At 35.4% G+C, this 20,015-nt stretch overlaps 1 protein-coding gene across 1 annotated transcript in view; it reads right to left on the bottom strand.

Moving 5' to 3' along the window:
* Positions 1 to 20,015, bottom strand: part of TRHDE (thyrotropin releasing hormone degrading enzyme) — a 349,173-nt gene that overhangs the window by 126,462 nt on the left and 202,696 nt on the right. The window lies entirely within an intron of this gene.

Genomic DNA, 20,015 nt, shown 5'->3' with positions numbered 1-20,015 from the left:
AAGACAATGGCCTAAAAATTACCAACTACCCATATACACACACACACGCTAATAAGTAACAGAAGAAGCCTAGTATATAATATCTTATAGTTATATATGGTTGTATATAGTAAATACAAAAAAATCTATTTCAATAATATAGTCCCAAAATATACTGGACATAACCTTTTTATTTTTTATTTTGTAATTCATCGGGCTACTTAATATTTAAATAGTTCTTTATACTATGCTATTATTTAAATTTAAAAGAGTTGATATTTTTAGAAATGAGTAACCTTAGAAAATAATAGAAGAAATAAGAATAGACTACTTTTCAATTTAAAAATAATACACATCTCTTGAAATGATCATATGGCTCTTATCCTTTCTCTTATTAATGTGGTATATCACATTGATTGATTTGAGAATATCAAACCACCCTTGCAACCCAGGAATAAATCCCATTTGAACTATATGATCATTTCAATAGATGCTGAAAAAGCATTTGACAAAATACAACTTCCATTCATGATAAAAAGCCTCAACAAAATAGGTTTAGAGGGAACACAGCTCATCATAATAAAGGCCATATATGAAAAACCCACAGCTAATATTATCTTCAATGGGGAAAAACTGAGAGCTTTTCCTATATAGTCAGGGGCAAGACATGAATGTCCAGCCTCACCGCTTATATTCAACATAATACTGGAAGTCCTAGCCACAGCAATCAGACAACAAAGAGAAATAACAGGCATCCAAATTAGCAAGGAAGAAGTAAAAATTTTACTCTTTGCAGATAACATGATACTCTATATAGAAAACCCAAAAGCCTATGCCAAAAAACTGTGAGAACTAATACACAAACTCAGTAAAGTCGCAGGATACAAAATCAACATAACAGAAATCTGTTGCATTTCTGTACAACAATAATGAAACAGCAGAATGAAAATTAAGGAATCAATGCTATTTACAATTGCACCCAAAACAATAAGATACCTAGGAATAAATCTAACCAAAGAGGTAAAAGACTTGTACTCTGAAAACTAAAAAACACTGATGAAAGAAACTGAAGCTGACATAAAGAAATGGAAAAACATTCCATGTTCATGGATTGGAAGAACGAATATTGTTAAAATGTCATACCACCCAAAGCAATCTACACGTTCAATGCAACACCTATCAAAATACCAACAGCATTTTCCACAGAGCTAGAACAAACAAACCTAAAATTTGTATGGAACCATGAAAGACTCCAAATAGCCAAAGCAAACTTGAAAAGCAAAAGCAGAGCTGGATGCATCACAATTCCGAACTTCAAGTTATATTACAATGCTGTAGTGATCAAAACAGTATGGTACTAGTACAAAAATCGACACAAAGATCAATAGAACAGAATTGGAAATCCAAAAATGAACCCACAACTATATGGTCAATTAATCTTCAACTAAGTAGGAAAAAAATCAAATGGGAAAAAGACAGTCTCTTCAACAAATAGTGCTGGGAAAACTGGACAGCAACATGCAAAAGAATGAAACTGGACCACTTTCTTACACCATACACAAAAATACATTCGGAATGGATTAAAGATCTAACTGATATCTGAAACCATAAAAATCCTAGAGGAGAACACAGGCAGCAACTTCTTTTGATATTGGCCATAGCAACTTCCTTCTAGATATGTCTCCTGAGGCAAGGGAAACAAAAGCAAAAATAAACTACTGGGACTTCATCACAATAAAAAACTTCTACACAGTGAAGCAAAATATCAACAAAACTAAAAGACAACCTATGTAATGGGAGAAAATATTTGGAAATGACATACTGACAAAGGGCAAGTATCCAAAATATATAAAGAATTTATAAAACTCAACACCCAAAAAAATGAATAATCCAATTAAAAATGGGCAGAAGACATATAGGCATTTTTCCAAAGAAGACATACAGATGGCTAACAGACACATGAAAAGATGCTCAACATCACTCATCACCAGGGAAATGCAAATCAAAAAACTGCAATGAGATATCACCTCATACCTGTCAGAACGGTAAAATCAACAACATAAAAAACAACAGGTGCTGGCCAGGATGTGGAGAAAGGGGAACCCTCTTACACTGTTGGTGGGAATGCAAACTGGTACAGCCACTCTGGAAAACAGTACGGAGTTTTAAAATAAAACTACCCTGCAATCCAGCAATTGTACTATTAGGTAGGTATTTACACAAAGAATACAAAAATACTAATTTGAGGAAATACATGTACCCCGATGTTTATAGCAGGGTTATCTATAATAGCCAAATTATGGAAATAGCCCAAATGTCCACTGACTAATGAATGGATAAAGAAGATGTGGTATATGTATACAATGGAATGTTATTCAGCCATAAGAAAAAGAATAAAATCTTGCCATTTGCAACAACGTGAATGGAGCTAGAGAAGATAATGCTAAGTGAAATAAGTTAGTCAGAGAAAGACAAATACCATATGACTTCATTCATATGTAGAACTGAAGAAACAAAACAAATGAGCAAAGGGGGGAAAAGAGAGAGGGAAGCTAACCAAGAAACAGACTCTTAACTATAGACCAGAGGGGAGGTAGGTGGGGGGATGGATTAAATAGATGATGGGGATTAAAGTGTGCACTTGCTGTGATGAGCACAGGGTGTTGTATGGAAGTGTTGAATCACTATATTGTACACTTGAAACTAACATTATACTGTAAGTTAAGTAATTGGAATTTAAATTAAAACTTTAAAAAAATAAATTCTAAGCTTATAAACAAAAATAAATAAGTAGATAGATAAATATAAATAAATAAATGTCTAAAGGGCAAAGTTATTTTATTTTTATTTTAAAAAGGAGATTCTAGATTCTCAAAACTTTTTCTAAACTATGTATACTTGTCAAGTGACCTTTTTCTAAATGATTTTAAAATGAAGTAAAATGTGGCACAACTATCTTCACAGGGTATTTCACATAAACATTAAAATGAGCAGGGTATTTTATGTAAACATCTATAGTTTGTTGGTCTAATTCAGAGAGTCTAGATTCAAATTTATCTTGGTATAAATTTTGTCTTGGGTGGTATAAATATATCTCTGAAGACAGGTATTAAAAGACACATCCATGGAAAATTAAGGAAATTCAAGGCAAGAGGACTTGAGAGTTGGAGGTCAGTTCTCTGAATGTTGAGGCATACTTTCCACATGAACAAAATTCACTAGACATGACCATAAATAACTATGTCCTTCATGTGGGCTCAGGATGGTCTTTTTTCTGTGAAACCCAGGATGCACTAGCTGCTTACTCATCCAGATAAAATGTTACTGGGCCTCCTCTTACGACAGAAGCTTTATTTAGCAGTTGTGCCGAACATCTCATATGTTCTGACACCACTGACAAGGACAAAAGCATAGTATATTTTTCATTAAGCATCCATATGAGGAACTCTTCAAGGATGGGCTTACATAAGAGGTTGATGAGGTTATTTACAGAGATGGGCCATCACAGAGTTCAAGAACAATATTGAATAAAGCCACACTTTTCAAACTCCACTGAGCTATAAAACTGAATTTACCATCTTACTAGATCCATAATAAATAAAATATGTATTATCGGTGAATACCAGCATAACTAATGTTTTGATCATTGCAATTAATCCACATTGGAAATGGATCAACTGAAACCTGCACATCATCTTATCACTCAGATATACATAGAAAAGCAAAGAAGAAAAACTTCTTGTCTAGGGTATGGGCTTAATAACTGACACTTTTTCATCTTCATTGTTGGACTCATTCATATGTGATATGACCGATTTTCTGGAAGCAAAGGAAATTATTTTACCGTACTGATATTTGCAGGATAAGGGAAATAATTGCTAGAGTAAGGTTTTCTCTCTCTCCCTTCCGCTATTCTGACTTCAGGGTGAGTTTACAGAGAGAATGAAATGCCCAGATTAAAGTTTCATCAAACCACCTTCAGCTGTTCTCAAGAAAATAAATTAGCCTCTTCATGTATTTCATTGAGAAATGGATTATTTCTTTCCTTGCTTCTCCTCCAGGAAGGCAGAAGTCATAACTTCAGTTTGGATGCTTGTGGGTAGCAGAGGATAATGGGGAGTGGGTTAGTATCGAGGGCTTGATAACATCTAGAATCCAGTCTATAACATCCAGAAGTCAGGTATGTGTTCATCACCTGCCCCTCATGTAAAACGTAAGGACAGCTTTTGCCTCCAGCTTTTGATTTTTGTTTTCAGTGTGGCAAGGCACAGATGTATTCTGTCCCCAGAGAGTTTCAAAACTCAGAAACATATCATCCAGGGAACCAAAGCAGCAAGCCATTTATCATGAAACAAACCCTTCTGACAGTAGTGGATCATAAGCACGAAGAATCAACCCGATTCTATATATAGACAAGCAAATGCAATCTTGCCAGGGTTCATTCAGCAAGTCTACATAGGAAATTCATTGCTTAAACTTTTCATTTAAGGTACAGTTTTGTACCTTAAGCCAAATCAATAAAATATGAAGTTTTACTATCCGAGTAAAGGGGAAAAAATAGCTGTAAGAGAATATATTGCAGTGTTCCACAGATCGCACTTTGGGAAACACCACCTTTGCATGATAAAACTTCCCAAGACAAATGTGTAAAAATACACGATGCCCTTCTGTCTGGGAATCTATGAGGAAGAATTGGACACTCTCTAAGCAAACATCTACATCACAAATTCTGTTGTTACATTCCCAAAACTTTAGCTCTTTGTATGTGGCAGCAAATTTCTACCTCTAGCTTTCATTCATTCTTTTTATCATCAACCAAAACAAGAAACATTGATTATTGTCCCTGCTAGAAGTCTAGAAGAAGTAAACTACCCTAACACCTGGTGATCTACCTTTCAGTTTAGGAACAATTAAAGGTCCTCTTGACTCTGTTATAGTTTAACAAAGAGCAAATGTAGAAGGGAAAAATTAACTGCCTCATATTTCCTTTTTTCTGGGAGAAAGTAAGTGTTCTTGGCTGGTAGCAAATTTTTCCCATACTCCACCAGCAACATCATGGTTTCAGTTGGCAACAAGGTCACTGAAAAGAGACATTAAAATGAGCAGATGAAAAACATTTGGTCCCAAAGCTGTAAAAATGGTTTCTCAAGCAGAAGTGGAAAATAGGGAAAGATTTGGCTTTTAAAGTAAACAAGAGTGGAATTAGGAACAAAAATGCCATAAAGGGGCAGATCAATGGCCCGTCAGACTGGGGGCTGTATCTGAGAGATGCATCGAGGGATGCTGAGAGGCAAGGATGCTCCTTTTTTTCTAGGTGAGGGGCATGCTCTGAACATTCCTAACTTCTCTATCAGGTTTGTCTAAGGAATCATAGGATCCCAGAACAAGGGAGTATTCCTAATGGTCGAGGCAGGTAATTCAGAACAAGCAAAAGAAGTTTCACTCTGCATTATTTTACAGGAAAAGTGTGAATAATTCAAAGGTAATACTAGTATTTAATAAAGCATAAATTTGTGTAATGGTACAGAGCCATATTCACTTCTCTTCTGCATTCCAAATGTTTAAAAAAACAAAAACAAAAAATATCTCAAAAAGATACCGCTGTTAGGAATCTGAAACAAGTAACCACCTCATCTCTGAGGGTTTTGAGAGTAGAATAAATCACTGTGGAAATTCCTTTAAACTATAAGCATTTATTGTGTGCTCACTATCTATAAGGCACTGAACTAGGTAATAACTAGGATATGGCTAACCTTTGCCTCTAAAAAGGACTAGTGAAGCAGATATATACAAATAATGTCAACATATAAGAGCTCTGCTAGAAATGAAATGAGTGCCTTTTCATGTTTTATGTTCAACATGTTCTGTAAACATAAAAAGAAATTGAAGGATTATCAGTCTAGTATAGCTGATGAAGGGCTCAAATAGAAACATCACTGTATGAATCCCAACTCCAACACTTACTAACTTTGAGATGCTGGATAAGTTACTACTTAAGTTTCCCCATCCATAAATTAGGGATGGAAAGAATATCTAGATCATGGGTTGTTGTAAGGATTAAATGACTAAATATACATAAAGAACTTAAAGAGAAGAGATGTACATCATGTTATAAAGTGTTAGCTGAGGTTATTATTTCAGACATAAATACCTTTAAACATGCTAACTTTCCCCAACACTCCCGCCACACTCATTTCAAACTGGAAAAACCATTTTAGACATTAGAGAGCACTTAAAACTCTTGCTTTTACTCTTTAATGAACGTGACCAAACTGCTCCAATTTAGTCATGAAGTTCCTGCTGTGACTGATGCCCTTCCAGAAGGAAAATGGTGTGGCATTAAATGTTTGCACATTTCATCTTACAGCTGTAGGGCCGGAAAACAGTTTGGCGAATATGTAAGCAAAACACAGACATTCGGCTGCTTGATCATTGCTTTGTTTTGGCTTATAGTACTTACCAGGGGGATACATACCAAAAATTCTCTCCTGTAGGCCAGATATTTTTATGGTACTGAGTTAATTGCATCCTAGTGTAAAATTACAACAGAGAGGTGATGCACATCTGAATTGCACCAGTTGGTTTGCTTCTGGATGAATTCTACTCTACAGAAGCTTAACCATGTGTCTGAGTCACCTAGGTCCACACAGCTTCACTCAAGCTAATGCCCATCTCTCCTTAGAGTCTCTCAGTTCCAAGACAGTCTTGGCATAGACTGTTTCTGAGGGTCCATAGGTTATTGGCTCAAACGTAAAAGAGGGTAAGCCAAGAAGAGCTAAGTAGGGTAAAATAAGGATTGATGAGAAGGGGAGGACCATGAAAATAAAAATATGATAAAATAATGATACTGGTTTTCTTAGACAGGCAAGAAATTGTATCTAAAGGTCCTTATAAAGGAGAGATTAAATAAATGGTCAGAGGAAAGGCGGAATTATCTGAATAAATGTGTAACCTTTTCTGCTAGGAAAGTCAGCACATATTTGACTATGTGATCAGGCAGTGGGAGAACAGAATTTGGAGTCAGGTAGGCTGGGTTGAAATTTTGGTCCTACTTATGAGCTATGTAAGCTTGAGCCAAAGACAAATAAATAATGATTGTAGGCTTCAGCTCGATGTAATGTGTAAAACTCCTGGAACATAGGGAGTACTCTTCAATTGCTACTTTTCCCTGAATATCTTGATGAAGAAACAAAGTAAGTGAAGCTAAGCCTTGAGTATATGTATTGACCAATGATTACAACTTTTCAATCTCTCTCCCGTCCCTTAAGCTCTCTTGTGAATTTCCCATCTCTTTGTCTCTCAGTGCCACACTCTGGATAGTTTCCTCAGTTCTATCTTCCTGTTTACAATTCTCTCTTCAGCTCTTTCTAACCTGTAATAAGCCATCTACTCCATGTACTGTATTTTTAAATGTACTATTACATTTTCATTTCTAAGAATCCTCATTGGTTATGTGTAAAATCTGCTTGCATTTTGCTTATATTTCCAAGCCTCTTTTTATTCCCTGAAATTTATTAACATGTCATTTTATATTCTATGTCTCACATACCCAATATTTTCATCATCTGCATGAATGATTCTGCTCTCAATTGTTTTGGCTATCTGAGGTTCACAAGACTTTGGTTCCTTGCATGATTAGTGATTTTTGACTGTGAGATGCTCTTTTTCCTTGGAATTTATCTGTGGAAATCTTTTGAGATGTGATACAAAAGCATGTATTTCTAGAAAGGATTTGTTTTAGCTTCCATCTGGCATCTGGGGACACCTCTGGTGCAGGAACAAGCATTTTAAATTAAAATCCTGTCTTGAGGTTTAAGTGTACCAAGGTCATTTTCATTTGAGCTGCAATGTCATGCAAGTGTTACTTGTGGTCACAAATTTTCAGGGGAAAGTTTGGAACAGACAATTTCTCTGCAGTCCCCCGAGGAAGGGTATGGGTTTATTTCTAGTTCACCTATGTGCTGAGGGTAGAGATCTTTAAGGTCCTAGCTTTGTAGGAGGCCTCCCATTAAACTTCTCACCTTAGGCTTTGTCTTCTTTTCCTCTCTTTGCAAAACCCTGAGAAGTATGCTCAAATTCTCCTGGTTGGAAAAATGACCTCAAGACAAAAGCCAGTTTCAGTATTTTTTGAATCTCTCTGTTTTTTAAAGGTAAGAATGTGTTGTATGAAATCACAGTCAAGCCTTCTAATACTGATATAAAGACAACTCAAAAAAAGCTGTAAGACATTCTATTTTAAAGAAGCAGAAAGACTTGGGGCACCTGGGTGGCTCAGTCAGTTAAGCATCTGCCTTCAGTTCAGGTCATGATCCCAGAGTCCTGGGATCAAGCTCCGCGTAGGGCTCCCGGCTCCGCGGGAAGCCTGCTTCTTCCTCTCCCACTCCCCCTGCTTGTGTTCCCTATCTTGCTGTCTCTCTCTCTCTATCAAATAAACAAATAAAACCTTTTTAAAAAAATAAATAAAAAAGCAGAAAGACCAAAAACTTGATTCAGTGCTACCAGGAAATATGCAATAGCATGAATGATAAAGGATGTAGAAAACATGTAGTCTCTAGATAATTTTCTCAGTAGGGTCATCAAATGGCCCTTAAGCCTCCACTGAAAGAATCCATGAAAATCTCTGTGAAAATGTGCCCAAAGAACTGTTTTCATTATTTCAAAGGAAATAGTATACTTACCTTCAGAAAGCTGACATGGGTCAAACAGAAAGGGTTTTTGTTTGTTTGTTTGACTAAAATTGTATCAGCCCAGCATAACGGCACAATTTGGCCAGTTTGAAACAAAAACTCTGATTAAGACTTATGTAAGTCTTTGATGAATATAGAGGCACATTGTTTAATACTTAGAAGGTACATTTTTTTAAAAGTAATAAGATCAGAGAATCTCAGCGTTCACATGTAAAAGGAACGGTAATGAAAAGGGTCACTAAGGGTAATTAGGATAACTGGAGAATGACTGTTTGAACTTTGCATGCAACATTGGTAACTATATAGGGCTATTAAAGATTTTTATATTATATAAACATACCATGTATGATTAAAAATGGATGGCGACTATGTTGAGTAAAAAGATGTGAATCCATCAGCTGCTAAAACACAACCCATTCATGATTGTTCTTCAGGAAAATTCAATTCAGTTCAACCTCTTCCAACCTATTCCATTGTCATAAGTACACAAACAAAAATTACATTGCAAATGTTTTTGTTCTCTATTTTCTCCAAACATTCTTTTTTTGTGAAAAGGAAACTTTATTCCTGTTCTCCTTTTCCCTCTTCTGTACTTCTCATTTATCAAAATGTCAACCTTTAATTCCAGTTGTCTTGCTTGTTTATCCCTCAAATCTTAATTTATTCCTAACTTTACTTGTCCTTTTTCTAACCACCATAGAAGCCTGTTGTTATTCCAGAAAATCTGTTCAAAACATTGCAATCCCCAATGTGCTAGGGGAATATGCATTGGCTGATTCCCAGTTCTTTTTGGTTTTTATCTTCAATTGCTACTTTTCCCTGAATATCTTGTAAAAAACAATTTAAGATTCACAAGCTTACTGACTGAATTGATCTTGTTCTGTTAACAGAAGCCCATTCCTTTCTGAGATGCATTATAGCTGCCTCCTCGCCTAATGGGATTAAAATCACATATAGTCACATGATGAGCAACTAATAGGAATGGAATAGTCTTTGTATATTACCATGTATACTAATCAAAATGGTAATTTTTATTCTTAATTTTGGCTATTGATGAAGTCTGGCATGAGTGAACCATTGCAAAAGTCATTAGAATTAGTCTTTTGCATAAGCAAAATACTAAGAACAAGTGTAGTTGTGAAAGTATTTCAGAAAGCTGCAGAAACACAATCTTGCCATAGCCAACTTCTGCAAGCTAAGAGTTACACAGCTCTGACTCGTAAGCTTCTTACATTGTGTGATCACCACTCTGGCTTTCACAAAAAGAGCAAAAAAATAAAGTCAAAACCAACACTGTACCTTCTTAAGCATTTCAGGAAAGTCAAAAAGACAGAAATTGTGTGCAACAGAGGAATTCAAAAGTAGTATACTGAACCATTAGTTAATATCAAAACAATGAGACACAGAAGGGCAGGAGAGTATGAGAATTCTTCCAATGGGATTATTCCATTCCTTACATGATGGAGTAACCTGCGACTTATTTCCACAAATATGTACTTTTTCTTTCAGTTTCATCAAGTAACTCTAAATCATAGGTGGAACGGGTAATGGGGAAGAAGTACAAGTGACTCAAAAGAAAAGGCAAGCTGTTTTAAGTATTAAGAGTTGAGAAAGAAAAAAAGAGAAAGGAACCATCAACCAGATGCTGATGAGTCAGTCAAACACACGTGCAAAAGAAAACTTGCCTCCATCAGCAAAATGCACAAATTAATAATTTACCAGTAAGTGGTAAAGGCATTTCTCAGAAAAATGTCAATAAAGTCACCTCCTCCCACCATGTACATTTCTTTGCAAGGGCAAAAAGGCATTTCCTTTACATGATATTCTTAAAATCACCTCTGGCCTAGAAAAATGGTAATTCAAGGCCAAGGACAAAGACAAGATTCCTGGTAATAAAGGGAAAGAGTTTCTAAAGTATGTTCTATCGTGGACATTCTATCGTGGAAAATCTTACCTGATTTTTTACAGGTATCAACAGATGATTCAGAGATGTATAGGAATTATCTCTAAATTTTCCCATTTTACCTAAGACACAAGTAGTTTGCTGCCTTTACCATTTACACTTCTACAATTATAATCAAGAAATTGGGTGATACACACATAAAGATAGGCATGTAAATAAATTTCCAGTAGATTATAAATTTTATATTACATTATTTGATTATGATACACTATGAAGTCAGGATCTAGGAGGAATTTTTTTAGTGCCCTTCTTCAATTTAGTTTGCTAATTTGGGAGCAAGTTCTTAATTTTATTTTTAAATAATATCAAAGAATGAAGATTTTCTAGTCCTTGATATTTCACACTGAAATATTTCATTCCCTTTTATGTCAAGAAATTCTTTCTTAGATGGAGCTGAAATTTCTTCCTATAATTTAAGGCTATTTATCGTACTCTGACCTGAATGTTGACAGAGAAGCAGTAAGCAGCCTTCCTATAATGACCATTCATATATTAGAGCCAATTATTAAATCACTTCTTTGCCCTTTCTCCTCCAGGCTGGACATATGTAAATTCTTCAGCTTTTTCTGATAGGATTTATCTCCAATTGTTTCTAAATCAATCTCTCTCTCTCTCTCTCCTTCCATCCCTCCTCCCTCTGTCTCTCTCTTCTCTGCTTAATTTTTCTCAGTCTCCTAAACTGTTCATATTTTCTTTATGAGATGATCATAACCAGTGATTATTACTCCCAGATTGTGTAACCCTTATTTTTCTGTGTATGCCAGTCCATTATTTATTTAAAAAATACTGTACTTCTTCATTCAAGGAAAATCCCTTACTTTAGTATACGTAACCCAAACCATACTTCCTACTGAAACAGTGACATGAAGAAGTACAGTATTTTTTAAATAAATAAGGACTTCCTATAATTTAAGGCTATTTATCGTACTCTGACCTGAATGTTGACAGAGAAGCAGTAAGCAGCCTTCCTATAATGACCCAGGTCTGACACTAAGAACCTGTGAACACCATTAAACCCCCTGGGCCTCTCTTTACTCTTATGAAAAGTGAAGATTACTTTCCTTCACCTTACACGAGTGGGAAAGTAAATGAGATAATTAAATGGATGTCCATCAGCAAAACAGACCCTCAAAGAGCAACGGATACTATTATTCCTACTAATAGTATATTGCCATTATGTACCTGACCCAAAGCCTATTGCCCAACTGTTTGGACAAAAGTGACCACAAGTGCTATAGTTAATCAATATATAAAATATACCAGATGCATAGCAAAGCTATACATACATACTATGCATACTATAAAATAAAGTATGCACAAATGTGTCAAAAAGGCCAAAATAGTCATCAGTTGTATTCGTTTGATGGTGTGCATGTAGTAGATTGTGAGTGAGAAAGCAGAGGCTATGAAAAAGGACCTGTCTAGAAGAGCAAGAGCTGGAAAGACTTGCAGAACAGGAGGCAATTGTGCCTGAGGCAGGAGAATGCAGAGACAGCAGAAGAGCTAAGCTGACAGGAAAGGGGTCCCACGAGGTCTAGGGCTCAGGGGTCAGGCCACATGTGACAGAACCCATTAGGAACAAGAATGATTGGACAACACAATCTTCTTTCCCCCTCTGGAATTCATATGGAATACATCTGAAACTCATGAATCCTAATTCTTTTTCCTAATTCCTATAAACAGATGGGATCTTTCCCTCTGAAACACCATAATGTTTCGCTTGTACCACTTTCCTGACATTTACTTTAATTCAATTCAACAAATACTTAGTGAGTGCCTACTATATGCAGGCAGTATAATGAGGACAGGAAAACAATGAAAAACACAGACAGACCCTCTCCCTCTGTGAAGCTCACATTCAATAGTGGAAAGTGGGAAGCCAGATAATATACTAACATAATCTTGAGAAAACTGTCTAACATGTTAGGTGATCGCTACCAAAACAGCCCTAAACAGGAAGTAGATCAGAATAAGAGAAATTAGTGAGGAAAAAAAATGAGGGTGTCAGCTGACATGTTAAAACCGGCAGCCTCTTCAAGAAGGTGACATTTCAGTAAAGGCTTGAAGGAGAACAGGTTAGAATCATGACAACATCAGGAGGAACATCATTCTCTACCAAGGGAATGGCCAGTTCAAACACCCTAGTGTGGGAGGGAGGTTAGTTGGATTTCAGGGAAAGCAAAAGAGCTGGGGGAGCAGGAGGGCCATGAGTGAAGAGACGGTAATAAGAGATGATGTCAGCGTGGTGAGAAAGAATAAATACTGGAAATACTCTGACAGCAGAGACAACAAGATTTCCTGACAAATAGGATCAGAAAAAGAGAGGATCGAAGATGGCCAGAACTTGAAGTTGGCCATCCACTGAGACGGTTCATATCGTAACCTGCCTTAAAATACATTTATTTGTGAAAAGTGTTATAGATCTGACTTCAAATCCTTGGCTTGTTCACTCGCTAGATGTCTGACCCTGTAGAAATCACTGCATTTCTTAAGTTTCAGTTTCCTCATCAGTAAAATGGGTTAAAAATGCCTATATCCCAAGTATTCTGCTAGGAATAAATGGGATAATACATAGAAAGCATTTCACAAGATGCCTTGTAAATAGTAAGTGCTCATTAAGTGAGAGATGTGCTTTACTGTTACTCTTAGTATACTTGCTGTTTTCATTTCATATGTTTTATGTCTACAACTGGGTTATATTCTTGAAGGAAGTGACCATTTTATTTGTTTTTGTTTTTGTTTTTTTCCTGCAGAAACGACCTGCTCTGTTTGTAGGGTTGGTATGTGCTTTCTCTGTGTCCTAATAGTGGCCTGGCTGACACAGTGCTGTAGATGGGAGACCTGTTATCAGAAAGGACAACAGATGCAAATGACTGATTGGCTTTTTCGTATTTACTCCTAAAGATGATGGAAACTATACACATTTTCCTCGTTAGTCATACAAGGATTTTCATAAAATATATCAGCCTTAATACAAGAACTGTTCAAAAGTATTCTTGTTTTTAGAGTATCCTGTTTAAATTTGCTCAAGTCATTTGGCAATCTCTTCCTCTCTCCCAAGCTTGTAGCAATTCTCTTCAATTTGGCATCATATGTAAATTTAATGAGCATTTGCTCACTTTCATCATTCAGGTCACTGGGTCATTGATTCTTATTTTCTTTTGTGCTTTTAGTGCAAACAGACTATCTCCATCCATCTTTTCCAGTCTTTCTATGGACAGTATTGTCCTATTTCCATTATACTTTAGGAAAAAGCATCTTCATTTTCAATTACTACTAAAATGGAGAATTGTTATTTCATTGGAATGTAATTTTTTTAACAGACTATCTCTCACTTTTTTCTCTTCCCATTCTAAAAATGTGTATGCAATTTTAGGAGTTTATCTTTCTTTAAATCCTGGCCTTAAGACTATCCATATTTAACATCACTATTTATTCAAAACCACTCAGTTCTTAAATTCAAATCTACAAAAATTATTATTTGGTCTGTTGGTTCCTAACCTTTATTTCCGTATAATATTCTCTACCCCTATAATACATTGCTATTTAAAAAAGTTATTTAAAGTGTAACTGAATTACTATGCAGGAAGAATAACAACAACAACAAAAAAAAAACAGAAGTGGGAATAATTTGAATAATTATTAAAGGAATAATTACAAGACATGATAAGCCAACAAAGCACTGATGCAATGAGAGGTTGATTGTTGGCAGAGGTTAATGTTGTTTAGTAACAGGGATCTTCAGGGAGTAGAGCACAGAAAAGCAGTAGCAAAAAGTTTTTATTAAGTACCACATACTATGATACAAAAAATAGTAAGTTCTAAATGCTACAACTCTGGTCACTACAGTCTTTTCTAAAATGTCTAGATCTATTTATTCTTTTAATCTCTTTCACACCTCTAGGAATATTCTTTCTAGAATACAATTTTAATTATGTTACTCCTCTGCTTAAAACTCTTCATTGACTCCTCTTGGCCCGCTGGATAAAGTTCAAACTTCTTAGTATTGCATAAGAGGTCCTCCAGTTCTTACGGGCTTATCTCCTCACCCTGCCTATTACCCCAAACCCTCACTATTCTATAACCATGTCGAACTTGATGTTCTACTTAATCAAGGAACAAGATGGTCTTCCTTTTCTAAACCTCCTCTACAGAATGGTCCTTGTTTGCTTTTTTGTTATTCCCTTCCCTCCTTCCCCTAGGAACTATGTATTGTAAATATTTCTATCATAACACATAAGATTCTGAGGTTGACATCCATTACTTTTTTCTAGCCATCTTTTTTTTTTTTTTTTTTGGAAGCCCTCCTTCAGGTGATACCAGGGGCCTATTAATTATGTGGTCTATCTCTTATGCCAGATGATAAGCTCATGACACATACTAGCTAGTCAGAATATCCATAGGAATTGTTCATCCTTTGGACATAGGGATTGGCCAATAGTGATCTATTACCTAATCAGAAAAAAATCATAGCCTTTTGTGGAAACAGAGACTCTGTTGTGATGAAGGAAGTTTGCTCTTTCTCTGAGCTCGTTAGGATCACAAAGTTGAAGACTCTACCAGCCTAATTTCTTTGGGGCCACCTATCTAAGAATAATCTAGATAGAGATGAAGAGCTAAGAGGCTAGTAAAATATAGATTTCTGATGATGTTATTAAAATACCTGGAGTCACCCATTACTAAAACTACTACTACATCTCAGATTTGTCAGTTTTTCAGTCAACAAATTCCTTTTTGTTGCTTAAGATGGTTTGAGTTAGGTGTCCACATTTAAAATGGATATATTGCTACTAATAGTTACTGCACTGACTTATTTATATGCTGTCTCTCCTTTGTGCCTTATTGTTATATCCCTAGTACTTAGCACACAGTGCCTGGAATATGAGCAGAGGCTTATCAAATTATTTTGGAATGAATGCTCCAGCCAAACTGGTTGATAAAATATAGTAGTGCTTTAAGAACAATGGCTCTGGAACTTAAGTTCCTGGGAAACATACCCTTAGAATTGACCACAACTCAATGTCCTCATCTTTAAAATGAGAATCATGAAAATAATGATCCAATAAGGGATTATGAGGATTCATTGAGTTCATAGATATAAAATTTGGCAGAGTGCCTGGCACCAAGTAAGCATGCAACAAACGTTAGCAGTTGATCTTACTCATAGCTGTACAAATATCCATATTACCTGTCATACATCCCAGAATGACATAGTTTACCCATGCTACCTACAAAGTTAAAATGGCTACTGCATATTATCTACTTATTAACTTACCTGATAGAAAGAGCCTGAGAGAAGCCAAGTCAGAGACCTAGACTAAAGCACAAGGTGTACATCAAGGCCTGATACAGAGATTCTCATCTTAAGTCCCTGATATTTCAGCCAAATTGTTCTAATCTTTATTTTTCCACATTTACATTTGAAGATTATTTTTCAGATATACCAACAGTACCTGGGCCACTATTTTTCACTAAATTTTTAGATGTTTGATTCAGTATGATGTGAGTGAATCCAAACAATGAGGACTCATCAAGAAAGCATGATGAACAAGTAGACAGAAAATCAGTAAGGATATAAAAAACTCGAACAACTCTATCAACCAACTTGACCTAATTGGCATAATATATTCCAGTCAACAACAGTGGAATACACATTCTCTTGAAGTGCATATGGAACAGTTACCAACAGACACCAAATTCTGGGCCATAAAACAAGTTTCATCTCTAAGAAAATTCAAGCCTTACGGGAATATGTTTTACTGACCACAATAGAATTAAGTAAGAAATAAATAACAGAAAAAAATTCTGGAAAATCTTCAAATATTTGTAAATTAAATAACACAAGTTAAATAACCAATGGGGCAACTAATAAATCAAATAGGAAATTTAGAAAGTATCTTAAAGTGAATGAAAATGAAACCTCAATATATCAAAATCTGATGCATACCTTAGGCAGTACACTTAAGAGAAAATTTATGGAATAAACATCTAAATTAAAATAGAAGAAAGGTCTCCAATTAATAATCTGAGCTTACACTTAAGAAACCAGAAAAAAGAATAAGTTAAATCCAAAGTAAAAAAAGAAGGAAATAGTAACGATTAGAGAGGAAATCTATGACATAGAAAGTAAGAATAAGACTCAATTAAACCAAAGGCTGGACTTTGGAAAATAATATGTATAAACTTCTAGCTACACTAATTAGAACAATAAGGATAAGACAAAAATTAACAATATCTGGAGTTAAAGAGGAGACATTATTAGAGAATCTGTGATTATTAAAAGGATAAGAGAGGGGTGCCTGGGTGGCTCAGTCGTTAAGCGTCTGCCTTCGGCTCAGGTCATGATCCTAGGGTCCTGGGATCGAGCCCCGCATAGGGCTCCCTGCTCTGCGGGAAGCCTGCTTCTCCCTCTCCCACTCCCCCTGCTTATGTTCCCTCTCTTGCTGTGTCTCTCTCTGTCAAATAAATAAATAAAATCTTTAAAAAAATAAAATAAAAAAAATAAAAGGATAAGAGAATATCATGTACAGTTTGATGCCAATAAATTAAACTTCTTAGATGAAATGAGCCAAATCCTAGAAAAGATACAAAGCCCATTCTAGAAGCATAAATAACCTGAATAACCTGCTAATATTATCAAAATTAAGTTACTAGTTAAAAATCTTTCCATGAAGGAATTCCACGCTATATTGGTTAACTTGCTGTACTGATAAATTCTACCACATATTTAACAACAACAACAATATATATGTATATATACACACACACATATATAAATTCTCCCAGAAAATTGAAAAAAAAATAGAAGGTAATAGTTTCTATGAGGCTAGCATTATAGTGATAACAAAACCAGAAAAAGATGTTACAAGAAAACAAAACTACAGACTGATATCCCTCATGAACATAGATGCAAAATTTCTAAATTATGAAATAATTCACTATTATGAAAATAAGGGTCAGGTCACAAATTGGTAAAAATATTATTTGAATATCATATATCTGATACAGAACCTATATTCAGAGTATATGAAGAATCTTCAAAAATCATAGTAAGAGGAGTGCCTAGGTGGCTCAGTGTGTTAAGCGTCCAACTCTTGATTTTGGCTCAGGTCATGATCGCAGGGTCATGAGACCGAACCCCAGAGTGGGCTCCATGCTCAGTGCAGAGTCTGCTTATCCCTCTCCCTCTGCTCCTCCCCCTGGCTCATGCTCTCTTTCAAATAAATAAATAAAATATTTTTTAAAAACCTCAGTAATAAGAAAACAAACAATCAACTTAAAAAAAACATGGGCAAAGGATTTGAACTGACTCTTCATTAATGAAGATATATGAGGGAAAATATGCAAATGAAAAACTGGTCAATATCATTAGTGGTTATGGAAATGTAATATACAACTACAGTGAGATACCATTACAATATCTAAAATTAGGGGTGCCTGGGTGGCTCAGTCGTTTAAGTGTTTGCCTTCAGCTCAGGTCATGATCTTGGGATCATGGTACTGAGCACCATGTTGGGCTCCCTGCTTAGCAAGGAGTCTGCTTCTCCTTCCCTCCTCCCCCCACTCCAGCTCATGCTCGCTCTCTCTCTCTCTCAAATAAGTAACAAAATCTTTAAAAAATATATCCAAAACTAAAAGACCTGATTATACCATGTTTATGTTGGTGAAGATGTGGAGAAAGTAGAACTTTGATACATGTTCAGCGGGAATATGCCATGGTACAATGGTACAACTACAGTGGAAAACAGATCAGCAGTCTTAAAACACTGAACATACCTATCATATTACCTGGACATTCCACTTCTAGGTATTGACCCAAGAGAAATAAAAGCAAATATACATACAAAGACCTGCACACAAATGTTCATAGCAGCTTTATTTGTAACAGACAAAAACTAGAAAAAACCCAAATATCCAGGAGAATGTGGAAATTGTACTGTATCCATATATTCTACAACATGAATGTATCTCAGAATCATTACTTTGAGTGAAAGAGAGCAGACAAAAACGAGTACGAGTACATACTTATGATTTCATTTATATAAAACTCTAGAAAATGCAATTTACTCGATAGTAAAAAAGTTGATCAATGAAGGAGAGAGGAGAGATGGGAAAGTGATTAGAAAGAGGCATGAGACAACATTTGATGGATATGCTCATTAACTGGATCATGGTAATGTTTTCACTGTGTATACATATGTCAGAATATATCAAATTGTACCTTTTAAACATGTACAATTTACTGTATTTTAATTATACCTCAGTATAGCTGTTAAAACTTTTTTCTTGTGAAGTCTTCTTTGAAAATACAGTAGATCTATCATCACTTGAAAACACACAGGAAGGACAGTATTTTAGTGGTACTTAAAGCATAAAGATACATAGATATGAAGACAAGTCCATAGCTAACATCATACTAAGTGGTGAAAGTTAAAACCCTTTCCTCTAAGATCAGGAATGACAAGGACGCCCATTCTCACCATTTCTATTCAACACAGTACTAGAAATCCTAGACATAGCAACTAGACAAGAACAAGAAATAAAAGGTATCTGAATCAAAAAGGAAGAAGTAAAATTATCTCTTTGTGTAGATGATAGGGTCTGATATATAGAAAACCCTATGACTCTACCAAAAATGCAACTAATACATTAATTCAGTAAAACTGCAAGATACGAATTCAACATACAGAAATCAGTTATGTTTCTATACACTAACAATGAACTATCTAAAAGAGAAATTTAAAAAGCAATCCCATTTACAATAGCATCAAAAGCAAAGAATACTTAGGGATACATTTAACCAAGGAGATGAAAGACTTGTACACTGAGACAATAAGACATTGATGAAAGAGATTGAAGAAGACACAAATAAATGGAAAGATATCCCATGATCTTGGATTGGAAGAATTAATACTGTGAAAATCTCTCTACTACCCAAAGCGATCTACAGATTCAATACAATCCCTATCAAAATTCCAATGGCATTTTTCACAGATATATATATATATATCCCCATATCCTAAAGACCTCAAATAGCCAAAACAATCCTGAGAAAGAAGAACAAAACTGGAGGCATCTCACTTCCTGATACAAGCTATATTACAAAGCTATACTGATCAAAACAGTATGGTACTGGCAAAACAAAACAAAAACAAAAATGGTTACAAAGAACCAGTAGAGCAGAAAAAAAAGAGAGTCTAGATATAAATCCAAGCATATGTGGTCAACTAATTTGTGACAAGAGCAGTAAGAACACACAATGGGGTGTCTTTACAATAAATGGTCTTGAGAAAACTGGATATCCCTATGCAAAAGAATGAAACTGGACCCCTATCTTACACCACTCACAAAAGTTAACTAAAAATGGATCAAATATTTCAATGTAA

Source organism: Leptonychotes weddellii, chromosome 5 (genome assembly GCF_054177405.1).
Source record: "Leptonychotes weddellii isolate Sample4059 chromosome 5, ASM5417740v2, whole genome shotgun sequence".
In the NCBI taxonomy this organism is placed as follows: domain Eukaryota; kingdom Metazoa; phylum Chordata; class Mammalia; order Carnivora; family Phocidae; genus Leptonychotes; species Leptonychotes weddellii.
The sequence above is the reverse complement of the archived record's forward strand: the minus strand, read 5'-3'. Positions and strand labels throughout refer to the sequence as shown.